We start from the raw sequence: 14,467 nt of genomic DNA on the forward strand, positions 1-14,467 counted from the left end.
GCCAGATTAAAAACAATTTGAAAATATTATTGCACAAATATTAAGCATTTTGTAGCCCCCCCCTCATATTTTCTAGGTCTCTTTTTACCGAACAAAATATGGAACCCCGTAGGTAACCAAATGAACATTCAGTAAAACCGTATTTCATATTTAATATACAAATGTTTATAATATTATTAATTATTAAACTGTGTAAATCTTAAAACCTAACAAAATTATAACAAAGATTAATTATTAATTGCAGTTTGAATAAGATAAATAAAGGTTTTAAAAAATCATTAAGTCGCTTCTGCTTTTCCATAGTTCGTATAGTTAACACAAGTCTGACGTCACAGGAACATGCGCTCCATTTTTCATGTTGTTTTGTTTTTGAGAATTACAAAAAAAAAAATGCAAATAAAACAGAACCACAGAAAATAGTAAATAAAATAAAATAAATGAATAAAGACTAATTAATAATACAAAGATAAAAGCTAAATATTCATTAAAAAAAGGTGCAAGTCTATAATGGGCCACAACAAATCTTTTACATAATAAAAATCTGAAAAAAATCTTTATAATGTACGTACTCGTCACTGCATGAAGATGTCATATTCCAAAAATTACGTAAATCGATCAAGTAGGTTAGTAAGAAAATCAAATATTATCGGAGGTTTAATCGAAGATTTGGCACGCGCCATCTTGTTTGAGAGATAACGCCACTAACGACCCCTGGCGGAAATATCGGTCAACAAGGACAGTACATGCAGACCATCGAATATTTTATCAATCAAGTACTTTTTCTTTTTCTTTTTTTTTTTTTTTTTTTGAAGAAAATCAAATTTTACGATTTCTAGGGATAATAAATAAATAAATTGACTTCTTTTAATAAAGAGAATGTGGAAAACACTAGTTTTTTTTTTTTTTTTTTTGTTCGTCTGAAAAAAGACTTTAATAAACGAAGTACTTTTTTTTTAAGAAAAACAAATTTTACGATTTTGGGGGATAATAAATAAATAAATTGACTTCTTTTAATAAAGAGAATGTGTGTTTGGGTTTGTACACATAGATTCGAAAAAGTTGTCAAAAAAAAAAAGAATAAATGTCATCAAAGGCAAGATAAGTTACTTTTCTACCTAACTGGATAATTTTTTTAGTGTTTTTATTCAATGTAACATGTTTATTCAGTTCGAAACACATACAGTGTTTACCGATGTATTGGAAAATTTTAAATGGCGCCGGCTTCTCTGTTGAACACGGTATGTTTGGGAAAATGAGTTAAACATAAAAAATATACAAACTACTATTAAAAACCCACCGAATATATGTCAGCCTATGTCACGGTAACATATTGAGCGACTTTCTAACAGTATTTTGTCTAGTTTTTTTTATTTATAACCCCTTTTCCCAAACTTACCGTGTGAAAGAGAGAGTTGGGCGCTATTTTAAATTTTCTAATACATACATCGGTAAACACTGTATGTTTTTCGAGTTGAATAAACATGTTACATTAAATAAAAACACTAGAAAATTATTTAGTTAGGTAGAAAAGTAACTTATCTTGCCTTTGATAACATTCTCTTTATTAAAAGAAGTCAATTTATTTATTTATTATCCCTAGAATTTTGTATTTTGTATTTGGGTTTGTATTACTTTATACATAGATTCGAAAAAGTTGTCAAAAAACAAATATATAACAAATAAATGTTATCAAAGGCAAGATAAGTTATTTATAAAAACTAATAATATTGAATATCATCACATTTCTGATATTAATAAATTCTGCATCTGAAACAAATTAATTTCCAATTTCTGTGAACCCATTCTATCTACAATAAAACCCACCATGCACGTTTGAAAGTCAAACACACAGATATGCCGAAATATAGCATCACCGACACACTACCTGACTTTCTGGTGCAAGTAAGAATATCCTACATGTAATATATTGTACAAGAAATACATATGCATATGTATATATGTATGGTTATACATATATACACATGAATTGGATCAATAAAAGTGAAACTACAAAAATGATTCCACCATTATATTTTAAATTGCTTCAGCTTAAGTCTATCTGTTATAGCTTAGCATTGTTTTGCCTTCTATAAACCTAAATTTCTTTTTATATATTTATTAAACAATGTTTTGCTTAGTCTGAAGCAGACAGAGTTTGCTACAGCCAAAAAAATATTTCAACTTTTTTAAAAACATGCAAGGGTTGGCTGCCAGATTAATTTCCTCAAATGTTGTCTTAAACAAAACGTCATATATATCACTATAAGAAATATGCATTGACCCACATGCTTCTAACAATCTAATCTCCTCCAGAGACTCCATACACATGTCTTGCATCCAAAAACTCCTCCAGCATTTACACCACTTATTACACCAACATATAAATAACATCACTATTACTGAACTGAGAGCATGCCTGAAGAATCCAAACGCCTGGAGACAGCCATAGAAAAATGCTATCATCATACTGTGTAGAACAAGAAAATAAGATGCAAACACAAATTCACAGGTTTCACTCACCATGTGCACCTTCATGGACCCAGTGCATAATATCAAAGAGTAAACAACAACCTACCAAATTGATTTACTCCTTATCATAAGATAAGAACTACTTACCTTTGGTCCTAAATTTATTACAGCCCAAAGCAACAATGATGCCATCAAACTCAATATGGAGACAATCTTCTGCAGGACAGCATACCACCTCAAATGGTTGGCTACCTTTGATTACACCACACACAACAACACAGTTAAGTTCCCCATATATCAACTAGATCACTCACTTCATTCACTACCGAACAACCACAAACTAGACCTCAAACTCACACAAGCATATTCTTCATCATACAATAAGACGAAATCAATATTGCACCTAATTTGACAAGAGCACAATGAACCACACTCAAAGCTCTTAGGGACAAGGACCCCGTCTTCTTACTGATAAAGGGAAGGAATTCTGTCTTATCTCACATGCTGATTATGACACACTGGCATTCACCACCTCAACACACACTATACACACCAGTTAGTAGCATTTCCTCTGGACAAATTGAACACCAAATCCACACAGCCTGGATCAACATTTACAAAAGGAAAAACATCCCTAATAGCCATAGACACAATCTTACTACAAGAAACAGTAGGCTCCTCAATTTTTATCACCTGATAGAGATTCACAACACCACCACTCAAGTCAGACCCATAGTATCTAGCATAGAAGGAAACTCTATAAAATCACTACTTCCAACTTTTCCCTGCCATGTCAGTAGCTTGGATGAAGCCATCCACAGGTTAAATTAGCTATCACCATAATAACTAAAACACTTATATGCCTTCAATTTTGATGTTGTCACCCTCTACACATTTGTTCCCACCAACTTGGCAACAGACATAATTACTGACTGCATCTCCTCCAGCGACCTCTATTGCTTTGGCTTCACTGCTACTGATGTAATGAACTCCTACAAATAATAATAGACAATGCATACTTTACATATAAAAAATAACACATAAACAAATAATGGAATTGCCTATGGGATCAAGCTTCTTGGGACAACAGTGCATTCATGAACAAATTAGAACCACATGCCGTCAACTCCTACCAGTTCTACATCTTCTTTATGAAATATGTGGACAATATCCTAATTCTAGCACCATTCTAGGAGGAGACGGCCCCAATTTTCAATACATTCAACAACACAGACCCACACACTGACTTTACTATTGAGCACCTCAACAGATCCCTGGCACTTTTAGACTTCAGCCTGAGCATCTCAGATAAAAGTAACATAAATACTAAATTCTACAGAAAACCCACCTGTAAAGACATTTTCATACATTACAGATCAACGATCAATCAAGCCAAAATAGGGTATGCAGAAAACAAGTTGACATGCATTTGCAATAAATGCAGTAAAGAAGCTGAAAAGACCACTTGCAGCAATAAATTCCGCCAGGTACTAGAGACTAATGTGGATTGATCCGTTTTTCTTGCGCGCAGCAAATACTGAACTACTGAAGCCTTTGGGGCCGCTGCAGGTTTCAATGACACCTCTGTTCATCATACGTTTAATCTTGGAGTCAACTTCAACTTCCAAAGCTTGAGCATTCAGATGTTGTTTCTGACTGAACGGCTGGCCATTGGTTGTAATCTGAATAAGTAGGATGCTAGAGTTCTCGAGATAGACAGTGGTCTCGATTGACTTGGCTGTTGATACTCGTTTGGTTTGAGCAAGGATGTCCATTGAATTGGGTGTGCTGGTTCGTTATGTAAGGTATTTTTATCTGATTGAACTGATGTAGTTTCTGAAAGAAAAATGTGGTGTCTTGTGAGGTGGTGACATCAGACTTTACACTGCAATCCAGATATTGTTGCACTTTGCACACTATACCGATTGCAGTATAGTAGTTGTCCATCATTTTGACAAGGTAGGGATAGAGATTTGCATTTCATACTTTCACGTTTTTTGCTCATAAGCATTGCACTTATGATTGAAATAAATCTGTCAACAGATAGTTCAGAGTTTTTGTCCTTTTTAAATTTGCTCTTAATGTGAATGGCAACCTTTCTGGGGGTAATTTCGAATCAGCCTACAAAATCTGTTAGTTTTTCTTCATCTCTCCATTCTAAGTCCAAGGCTCAGCTTAGTTGTTGAAAGGTAGTCATCTAGCTCCCATGGGTTGCTAGAAGGTAGTCTTTCAAATGGTTGAAGGTGGATGTGTCTTGTTTCAAGTCAAGCATCTGCTGGAAAAGTTTTTCGCAAACTTAATGAATTCACTTTTCAGGTGTGGTGTGACTGTGACATGGATTGCGTACATTTTGTTCATGGCTGTGACAAATTGGTTCACGTCGTTTCCAGGGCAAAAGACCTTCTTTTGTCTCATGATGTCTCATATAGTTTGTCGGCACATTACTAGGTTGAAATCGATAGGAGTGGTGATTGTTAAAAATCGATAGGAGTGGTGATTTAAAAGTGGTTGTCATGGCAACTATGTCGATTTGAATTTCTCAAAGTCCATCCCTGGAGGGTTGTATCAGTTCTGTCTTCAACTTGAATAATAACTGTTTTGTTCCTTGATGAGAGTAGATAGTTCAGATCATGCGAAACTTATGAAGCTGTCCGTAATCATTTATCATATTACAATGATACTAGTTGTTGTATGATGTGAGGTGGTATGAGTTATTGAAAATAAATGAACACATGGAAAAAAGAATAATAGACAAAGAAGTTTAGATTAAAACTTTTATTTTTGATGGGTTAGTGAGGTTGGTATTGACCTGTTAATTGTCAGGATGTGCCACTGTCCACCCAGTCAAGAGAGGTAGCCGATTTAACATACATAGCTAGAGCTGTTAATCATATTGATGATGGTGGCATCCTTGTTGCTTGATTGTTGAGAAGATGGTAATAGTGGCTGTATTGCTAATTGTTGAAAGGATGGTGACAGTGGCGATGGTGCTGCTGCTGATTGTTGCAGAGATGTTGACGATGACGACCACTGCTATCAGTACTGTCGGGTTGATTTTATATTTCATGCACAGATTTAGTTTACGATATTAGAGCCTTAAGTCATAGAGAGTTGTTTTTTGGGTTTTTTTTTTTTATCGCAGGTTGTGCTATGGAGTTATCTGTTTAGGGAGTATGTTCGCTTGTCTGTTTTGGATTAATGCTAATAAATTTGTGGATATATTCAAGTAAAAGTTATACTCCCACGGCATACCTTGAATTAATTATCCATCCTGTGAGACCCCTGGACTGTGATGTTCGCACGTCAGACTTAAATGTTTTTAAGCTGGATAGTCCTTTCTCGTATTTTTCTTGCTAAACTGAATTGTGAATTGTACTGATAACGTGATAATAGAGAAAATAATCTTTGACACCCTCGTATGTGTTAAATATGTCTGATTGGTTTGTGTCAATGAACAGGGCTCATTTTCAGCACCACCATTGCTGTCAGTATTGCTGCTCCTGCTAATCCTGTATTTTGTTGGTACTGCTATTTATGTTTTATGTATGTAAATCTGGAGAGATATGCAATATAACATATGTCACTGCACTAATATCATTTATCACATACATTGCACCACATGTAGTAAATCCTACAAGAACACCTGCAAACACATAACTATTAATTTTGCAGGCACATACATGTCTGCACTAACACCGACAAGACTATTAAAGTAGATATTCTAGCGACCAAAAGAAATGTTGGGGATTTTCAGATAAAAGAATCAATTTTGATTGCTAAATTATACCCTAAAATAAATCGCTGACACAAGTTAGGATCCGCATTACTTGTTTAATATGCACACCTACATAGCATTTCAAGAATAAATAAATGTAATAAAAAAAAGCAAATAAATAGTTAATAAATAATGATAAACAAATGACTCAGGGATAGGGAATCTTTTTGTTTATAAAGGCCACTTAAAATCCATTGTCTCTCATAGAGGCCGCATTGAACAGTTATTATTATTATTTTTTTATTTTTATTTTTTTTTAAATTTTATACCTGGGGATAGGCTTTTAAGTATTTTAATAGTTATATAATAAGCCAAGGACGATGAATAAAAATAGGAAATATGATGTTTTCTAACAATTTACTTATGTAGGAATTTTTTCTACAAGTAATAAGTAAATGAATAATTATTAGAAAAGAAAAAACTTATAAACAGCAAAATAAGTAATATTCATCTAGTCAAGCACTTATTTTTGAATTAAATTAATGACTTCTTTGAATTTGCTTCCTTTCAGAAAACACTTTAATACCTGGCTCAAGCATAGTGGTTCTTAGTATCAATTAGTCTAAATTAGTATCTAAATGTTCATTTGTCAACTGTGTTCTTTGTGAATTCTTGATTTGTGTCAAGTACAAGAACATGGATTGACAAGTTGTTGAAAATCAGGAAATCAGTCTGCATGTATGTTCATGAAGGCGAGGATATTCTATCGCTCTTTTCCAAATTTAAATGGGATCGTCCTTTTTGTCAAATTGGGATTTCAGGATATCACCTTCAAGACATTTCAGGTAGTTCCATTTGTAGCTCCTTGGTAGCCTTGGATATGTCAACTAGGTGGGACTGAAAAGCAAGTTTCAAAATCACTAAATCTTCTATTGTATTCTTCTGCTAATATGTCTAAAACAGACTCATAGTCTTCAAAAGATCCATTTGGCAGCCGACCAATTATAGACTTTTCCTATCAAGACTTTCTACTTAATAAAAACCCTTTTCATTCAAGTTGTTTTTCCTTTTTCTTTCTCTATGGGTGTTTCTTACTTTTTCTCTAAGTTGCAGGTAACAAGCTACAAAGAATTACTTTCTGCGGGACATAGCAGATAATATTTTCTTCATCCCTTGATGTAACACAAAATGAAAATAAAAGGCCTGCCGTGCATTGAATCAGGGAAAACGATCTCAAAGAAGACACGGTAAACCTGTATCCAAAACAATTTTCTTGGTTTTGAATTCAGAAAATTGCATCCGAGACCATACAGAATCAGAATTTTTAAGCATCTGTCAGCATTTTACTTTTGCCCGTCTATGTGTCGATCGCTCTCTCTGTCTCAATAAAGAAATATTGCCTTTATATACCTGCTCCTGTAAGCTTAAATTTATTAGGTTCATTTCATTAGGTTTATAGGTAAAGGCTTTCATGCTTGGGGGTGAGAACATTGATACAGGTATTTGTGTGTGTATGTTTTAAATTAATGTATAATTATTATAGAAAGAAAGTAATATTTTTATTTTTAAAAGATAAATATTAATATTTGCACCAAAGGCCTCAGAAGACCGCACTTTGTAACACAAAAGGCAACACTATTTTACAATTTGTCATTGTTCTCAGGGAGACAACTTTCTTTTACTAGGAGATTCAACCATTTCTCATCTCATAATTTAGGACACTCAATCACCAATATTTTTATTAAATCAAAACATTAAAAAAAAGAAAGCTGCGACGAATTACAAATTGTAAAACAGTGTCCAAAAGGTCACATGCAGCCTTTAGGATGCAGGTTCCCCATACCTGGTATAAACTAATTAAACCAATACAAACAAATAATAGAACATTAAATAAAGGTTTAAAAAAAAAAAAACCCCCAAAAACATAATAAAAACAAATACAGACCGACACAAATATTACAGAATTATCCCCCTTTAACCAGGAAAAGTTACCTCTTCTAAATTAACATTTTTTAAAACGATTTGAAAATAGATATAAACAGTTACTTAATTATGAAAAAAGTCAAAACACCCAAAAATCTTAACAAAAACTGTAGAAAATTAAAAACAGAATCGCAGAAAATAATAAAATAAACGAATAAAAACTGGTTAATAATACAAAGATAAATAATTAAGCTTAATTATTAATTTAAAACTATAAATAATATTGATTACGACACACACCTGATATTAATAGTGTTATGATGTTATGATTTAGATCTCGTTTTGACTTGAGGACGCCGTCATACTGTCTGCCACGTGTCACCGTGACGACCACCACTCAAGTTTCATGATTCCTGACCGCTTTGGGGAGAAATTGACTACGTAGGGATTCACTCTACGATCGCTGCCATGGCACCAAAGTCGAGGCACATGATCATGGTTACCTCCACGAAATTACGGGCAGAACGCTTAGATGCCTTACACACCGTAGCGAAAATAACAACTCAAAAGAAACACAGTTTTCTCGACCTGGGGGCAATTTCTTCATCACTGACCATTGTCTACAACTACGTCCGCCTGCTTGCTATATTTAGCGAAGCCAAGGAAAAGACAGCAGAAGGACCACCAGCCTCGCCATCACTACAACGCTACGGCTGTCGCGACCAATACTACTACTACTACAACAACGGAGGCTTCGTCGCGCCTTGTAAACAAAAACAACTATCGCCATTAACACAGCATTATAACCAGCACTGCTGCTACTACTACTACAAACGGAGGCTTCGTCGCGCCTTGTAACAACAACAACTATCGCCATTGACACAGCATTATAACCAGCACTGCTGCTACTACTACCACAAATGGAGGCATCGTCGCACCTTATAAACAACAACAACTATCGCCATTAACACAGCATTATAACCAGCACCGCTGCTACTACTACTACAACATAGGGATCGTCGCGCTTTATAACAACAACAGCAACAACAACAACAATCTGCCATCTTCACCCCAACGACAGCTCATTATTATTCTGTGTTATTTATTCGAAAATAAATTGTTGAGTTCATCCAATTTTTAATCCTGTGTTGTCTATTCTTTTTGCTTTTCACCATACGCTTCGTAACATAACAACTGGTGTCAGAAGCGTGCGACAGGTAGAATGGACTACTCAGGGTGCACACGTAACGAACTTCTCAGTTTTATCAGAGACCAGAAATCGGCACTCCTCCAGCTAAAATCGAGTACATCACGACCAGACGAGGCCCTTATCACCGAAATAGAAGTGGACTTAGAGATTATGCTCTCCACCCTCAAATCGACCACCTTAACCGACATGCCTAAAGCCGATAACAACAACTACAATCTGATGATCAGATTACAGGCCATACACGATTCGGTAAAGGATATAAAAAAGTTCAACCCCGGGAACGATGTTAACCGCTTCATCACGGATGTAAACAAAACATACATGATACACGTCAAGCCGGAAATCAGTACACACCCTAGTATCGAAAAAGAGTTTGTCAGAATCTGCAAACAGCTTCTGAACGAAGGGATATTCCAGCAAATGACAGACTCCCAACACGACACATCTACCTTCGAGCAACTCAAAGCATACCTCATAACGACCCACGGCAGCCAAATGACGAACTTCCAGCACCTCAGCCGGGCTTGGGATTTGCAGCGTCGAGATGGGGAGAGATTGACAGATTTCGCCGGCCGACTGGAAAACACGATTAGAGAGGCTGCAGTACACATAAAGGCAAAATTTAAGTCGGACCACTCACGGAAAATACCTGCAGATACTGTCTTCTCTCTCATGGGTGCAATGCTAATGAGTGAGAAGGTGAAAGCCTGGACACCGAGCTTATACCCACACATCGTCAAAACAATGGATAAGCATTATATGGCGGGTGGGATAGCTAGTGATGTACAGCGGTACATCGACTGTGGTGTCAAAACGGACGATGAAATTAATGATAGTCCCATCGCGTACTACGCAAACAGGCCACAACGATCTGATCAAAGGACCAGGCGAACTGAACACAATGTGAACAGGCAAACACTCCGCCCACAGGCAAGGAAAGATACCACAACACCGCGCAACACCAAACCCACTGGCACTCGCGGCCATTTTCAGACGCGCAGGGACGATGAACAAAATCAGGATGCTGAGATCTGCCAAAACTACATGAAAGGCTATGCATGCTTCCAGGGACGCAACTGTCGGTACCGGCACCCACCTCGTGCCCAGGCATATATCGCAACAGATGACAAGGATATGCCACCGGAAGATACTCTCCCCACTACCATGGCCGAGGATTTTCAATACGGACCGGGCGAGATGTGATGGCTCACCCCGTGGTCCAACCGACTCACCATCACGTATTTAACTTTCATCAACACTCGGCACAGAAGTCACCTTTCGTCAACGCACATTTCATGATCGAGGGAGCTACGTTCTCGGACATATCTATGTTGGACTCAGGCTGCTCCACTTGCATTATGCCAGTATCTCGAATACCCGAAGAGATCAGACGTTGAATAACGCCATCCAACGTGCATGTGAGAGGCATAAACGGCAGCATCCATATCCTTGGCGAACTTAATTGTGGCATCGCCATCGGCAACAACGATTCACCCAGGTTCGACGGGATCAACATGCTGATAACATCCGCTATATCTCCAATCCTGATCGGCCAAAGCATCCTTGGTCACAGCACATTAGACTCCTACACAATCGACAACCAAAAATCAACGATCGAATTCAGACGCACGCTCGCGTCCACTCCGATAACTCACGTGGCAGCAATACTACCAGCTCTGACACAGAAGATACCAGCTGATGATACCACATTTGGAGCCCACACCATCGATCATCCCACTAGACTCACACAGCCCAGCCTCAAGACACTAAATGAAAAATGAAAAACTACACTGGCTACAGAGTAATGTGGGTGTGGCATTGCCCAACCATCCAAACCGCGACGAACTGGAGGCCACAGCGAACTTAATCATCTGCTTCGCCGACATCATGGGTACCGAAAAGGGAGAAAAGGGTACCTTCATCAGACCAGTTCGAATACCAACCAATGGCCAATCCCGATGTCAGAAGCAACACCCAATCGCCCAGGCTCTCGAGGCTGATGTCGATGCTGAAATCATGCACATGGCCGCCAGAGAGATCATCGAACCATGCACGGACCCCAAGGGTTTTAATAGCCCTGTATTTGCCGTTCGCAAGAAGAACGGGGCAATCCGGGTAGTTGCCAACTTCAAAGCAACACTCAACAAGGTCCTAGTCGATCTCGACCCCTACCCCATACCTACGATTGACCACCTGTTCCACAGAATCGGCGAAGGAAATAAATATTTTGCATCCCTTGATCTTCGCAGTGGCTATTGGCAGATCGCTATCAACGAGCGTGATCGACACAAAACTGCATTCACATGGAAGGGCAAATGCTACCAATACACACGACTCGCCTTTGGTCTCACATCTGCCGGACAAATTTTCTCCCGCTGCATAGCTGAAGCCTTGGCCACTGTTACATCTCGCACCAACATATCCTCGTACATTGACAACAACCTAGTCCACGCCAAAACATTTGAAGGATACATACTGGCACTGGAGCAACTATTCACCACCCTACGTAAATTTGGACTAAAATTGAATCCGGATAAATGTACCTTCCTCGCGAACGAAGCAAAATTCCTCGGTCGCATCGTAAATAGCAAGGGTTTCAAGGCCGACCCCGAATACGTCCGCGCCATCATGGAAATGAAGCCTCCAACAACAAAAAAGGAACTGCAAGGCCTCATAGGTCATTTAGTGTGGATACGGCAATTCCTGGAGACACGGGTACAGGAACAAATCAGGTTGGACACATTTTCCAGCATCATGGCCCCCATCCATGAACTGAATAGGGCTGGCAAACCATTTGCATGGACTGAGCAGGCGGACAAGGCCTTTAATAAGATAAAGAAACGACTGTCCTCGCCTCCTGTCATTTCATTCCCTGACTTTGATCAACTCTTCACGCTCACCACTGATACGAGTGACACCGCATGTGGGGCCATCCTAATGCAAGAAGATGACAGGGGAAAGAAGAAGATCATAGCAGTCACTTCACACATATTTAACACCACGGAACAAAACTGGTCCACAACTGAACGCGAGGCATACGCAATAAAGTGGGCCATAGCAAAATTCGACTACTTCCTACACAGCCGCCCCTTTGTCATCTTCACCGATCACAGATCACTAACCTATCTGGATCAGCGGGTATTCAACAATGCCAAAATCCGCAGATGGCAGGAAGAGGTCGCATGCTATAAATTCTTCCTGGAATTTGTGGAGGGCGAATCCAATGTCTGGGCCGACATGCTCAGCAGAAGTCATGGCCAAAGAAAAAATAACATACCAGCTGACACCAACCCTGCAGACAAAACATTCAGAATCCAGGGTTCGGACCTACGCATTTACATCCCATCTTGGTGTATGGACGAAATTGATGGATCAATGCTCATCCCCGAAACACACACACCTCAGAACACCCGCCACCACAAGAATATTGTGGATGCGTTCTTTGCCTATCACTCTACATCGACCATCCCCACAAAATACAATTGCGACCATATCAATATCGCTGCTGAACAATGCACAAACAACACACTGTCGAGAATCATCAAAACCCTCCAGACGAATAACTCCAGCAAAAACTGTAACATCGACCCCGATGACCATCGGGCCCCCATACTCAACAAATACATCCACCAGTTCTACCTGGAGCCCGGCACATCTGTCTTGATGATCAGGGACAACAATCATTCCCCAAAACTGGTCGTACCATACAAACTCCGTCCCAAGTACCTGCATCAGGCCCATGACTGCGTCAATCATTCAGGTATCGCCCGCATGCGCGAACATCTATCCGGCTACTGGTGGGAATGCAAGGACCATGACATTAAGACGTATGTCAACTCCTGCGAAACATGTGCCAAGCGGAAGGGTAACTATGGCAAACGCAAGGACTGGCCCACCGGACACTGCAAACGTGGAGAAAGACCGTTCGAAATCATCTACATTGATTTCGTCATGATGCCAATTTCAAAGGGGAAACGCTACATCCTAACCATGCTGGACAGTTTCAGTAGACACCTTACGGCTGTGCCGTGTTCCAGAGATCATGCGATCGATGCTGCCCGTGGAATTTACAGTTTCTTCCTTCGACACCGGGAAATACCACGCATTGTTTCATCCGATCGCGGAACCCACTTCACGGGGGAGGTATACAGGATATTTTGCCAACTCACATCAATCACGCAGGAATTACATTGTGCCTGGCGACCACAAAGCTCAGGCAACATTGAACGACAGCACCGCACGATGAAAAACGCCATATACATGCTGTGCGAAGATAGAGACTGTGAGTGGACCGACGTCCTCGAATCCGTCATCTCATCAATGAATGCTACCATCAACAGTGCCACTGGAGCGTCACCACACTATATAATCACTGGTCGGCAGCCCAACATTGGTTTACCAAGATTACCCGACAACAGTATCACAAACCACAGCCCCACGGCTTACGGCATGCAGGTCAATGCCCTGTTAAGACAAGTTCATCGACACGTCGCGCTGGCCAACAATGAAGCTGACCACGATCAAAACCCAAATTTAGACAAGGACATGAATAAGGAACGAATACAAGTCGGTGACAGGGTACTAATCCACCGGCCTCAATCAGCTATTGCTCACGCATCTCACCTACCCTGGATCGGTACCTTCGAAGTTGCTAAGACCAACAGCATGGTGATCCAGATAAAAAATGATGACGGCGAGAGTGAATGGGTTCACCGGGCACATGTCCGCCGATTAATACCACGACCAAAACATTTGTCCCCCAATCTACCTCCTCTACCCTACCCAACTCGTCAATCTACCGAAGAGACAACGCCTCCACCCAAGGCAGGGGCACACAGAGTGTTGCAGGACCCCATATACATAGAAACCCCTCGACTACCGTCAGGATACAGATCAGACCTGATTCGGAATCGGTCAACACGAGGCCAGCTTCCTAAACGATTTAAGGATTCCATCATGGGTTGATTCCATTCACACATGCAACTATGACCGCACTGGAAAATTCAAGTCAAAATGAGATCTGGGGGAGCTGTTATGATGTTATGATTTAGATCTCGTTTTGACTTGAGGATGCCGTCATACTGTCTGCCACGTGTCACCGTGACGACCACCACTCAAGTTTCATGATTCCTGACCGCTTTGGGGAGAAA

General features: G+C 39.4%; 1 protein-coding gene across 6 annotated transcripts in view; it reads right to left on the reverse strand.

Annotated features, from left to right (window-relative positions):
• LOC145277829 (uncharacterized) overlaps positions 1–14,467 on the reverse strand; it is a 432,180-nt gene that overhangs the window by 288,598 nt on the left and 129,115 nt on the right. Inside the window, exon 1 of one of the 6 annotated variants that reach the window (XM_080129742.1) lies at positions 570–815. The exons of the other annotated variants lie outside the window; for them this stretch is intronic. The gene's annotated coding sequence lies outside the window, so the exon portion shown is untranslated. Of the gene's footprint in view, positions 1–569; positions 816–14,467 lie in introns of those variants that run through there. 6 annotated transcript variants of the gene reach the window in all.

Source organism: Euprymna scolopes, chromosome 6, assembly GCF_053919585.1.
Source record: "Euprymna scolopes isolate OS-2025 chromosome 6, ASM5391958v1, whole genome shotgun sequence".
Classification (NCBI taxonomy): Eukaryota; Metazoa; Mollusca; class Cephalopoda; order Sepiida; family Sepiolidae; genus Euprymna; species Euprymna scolopes.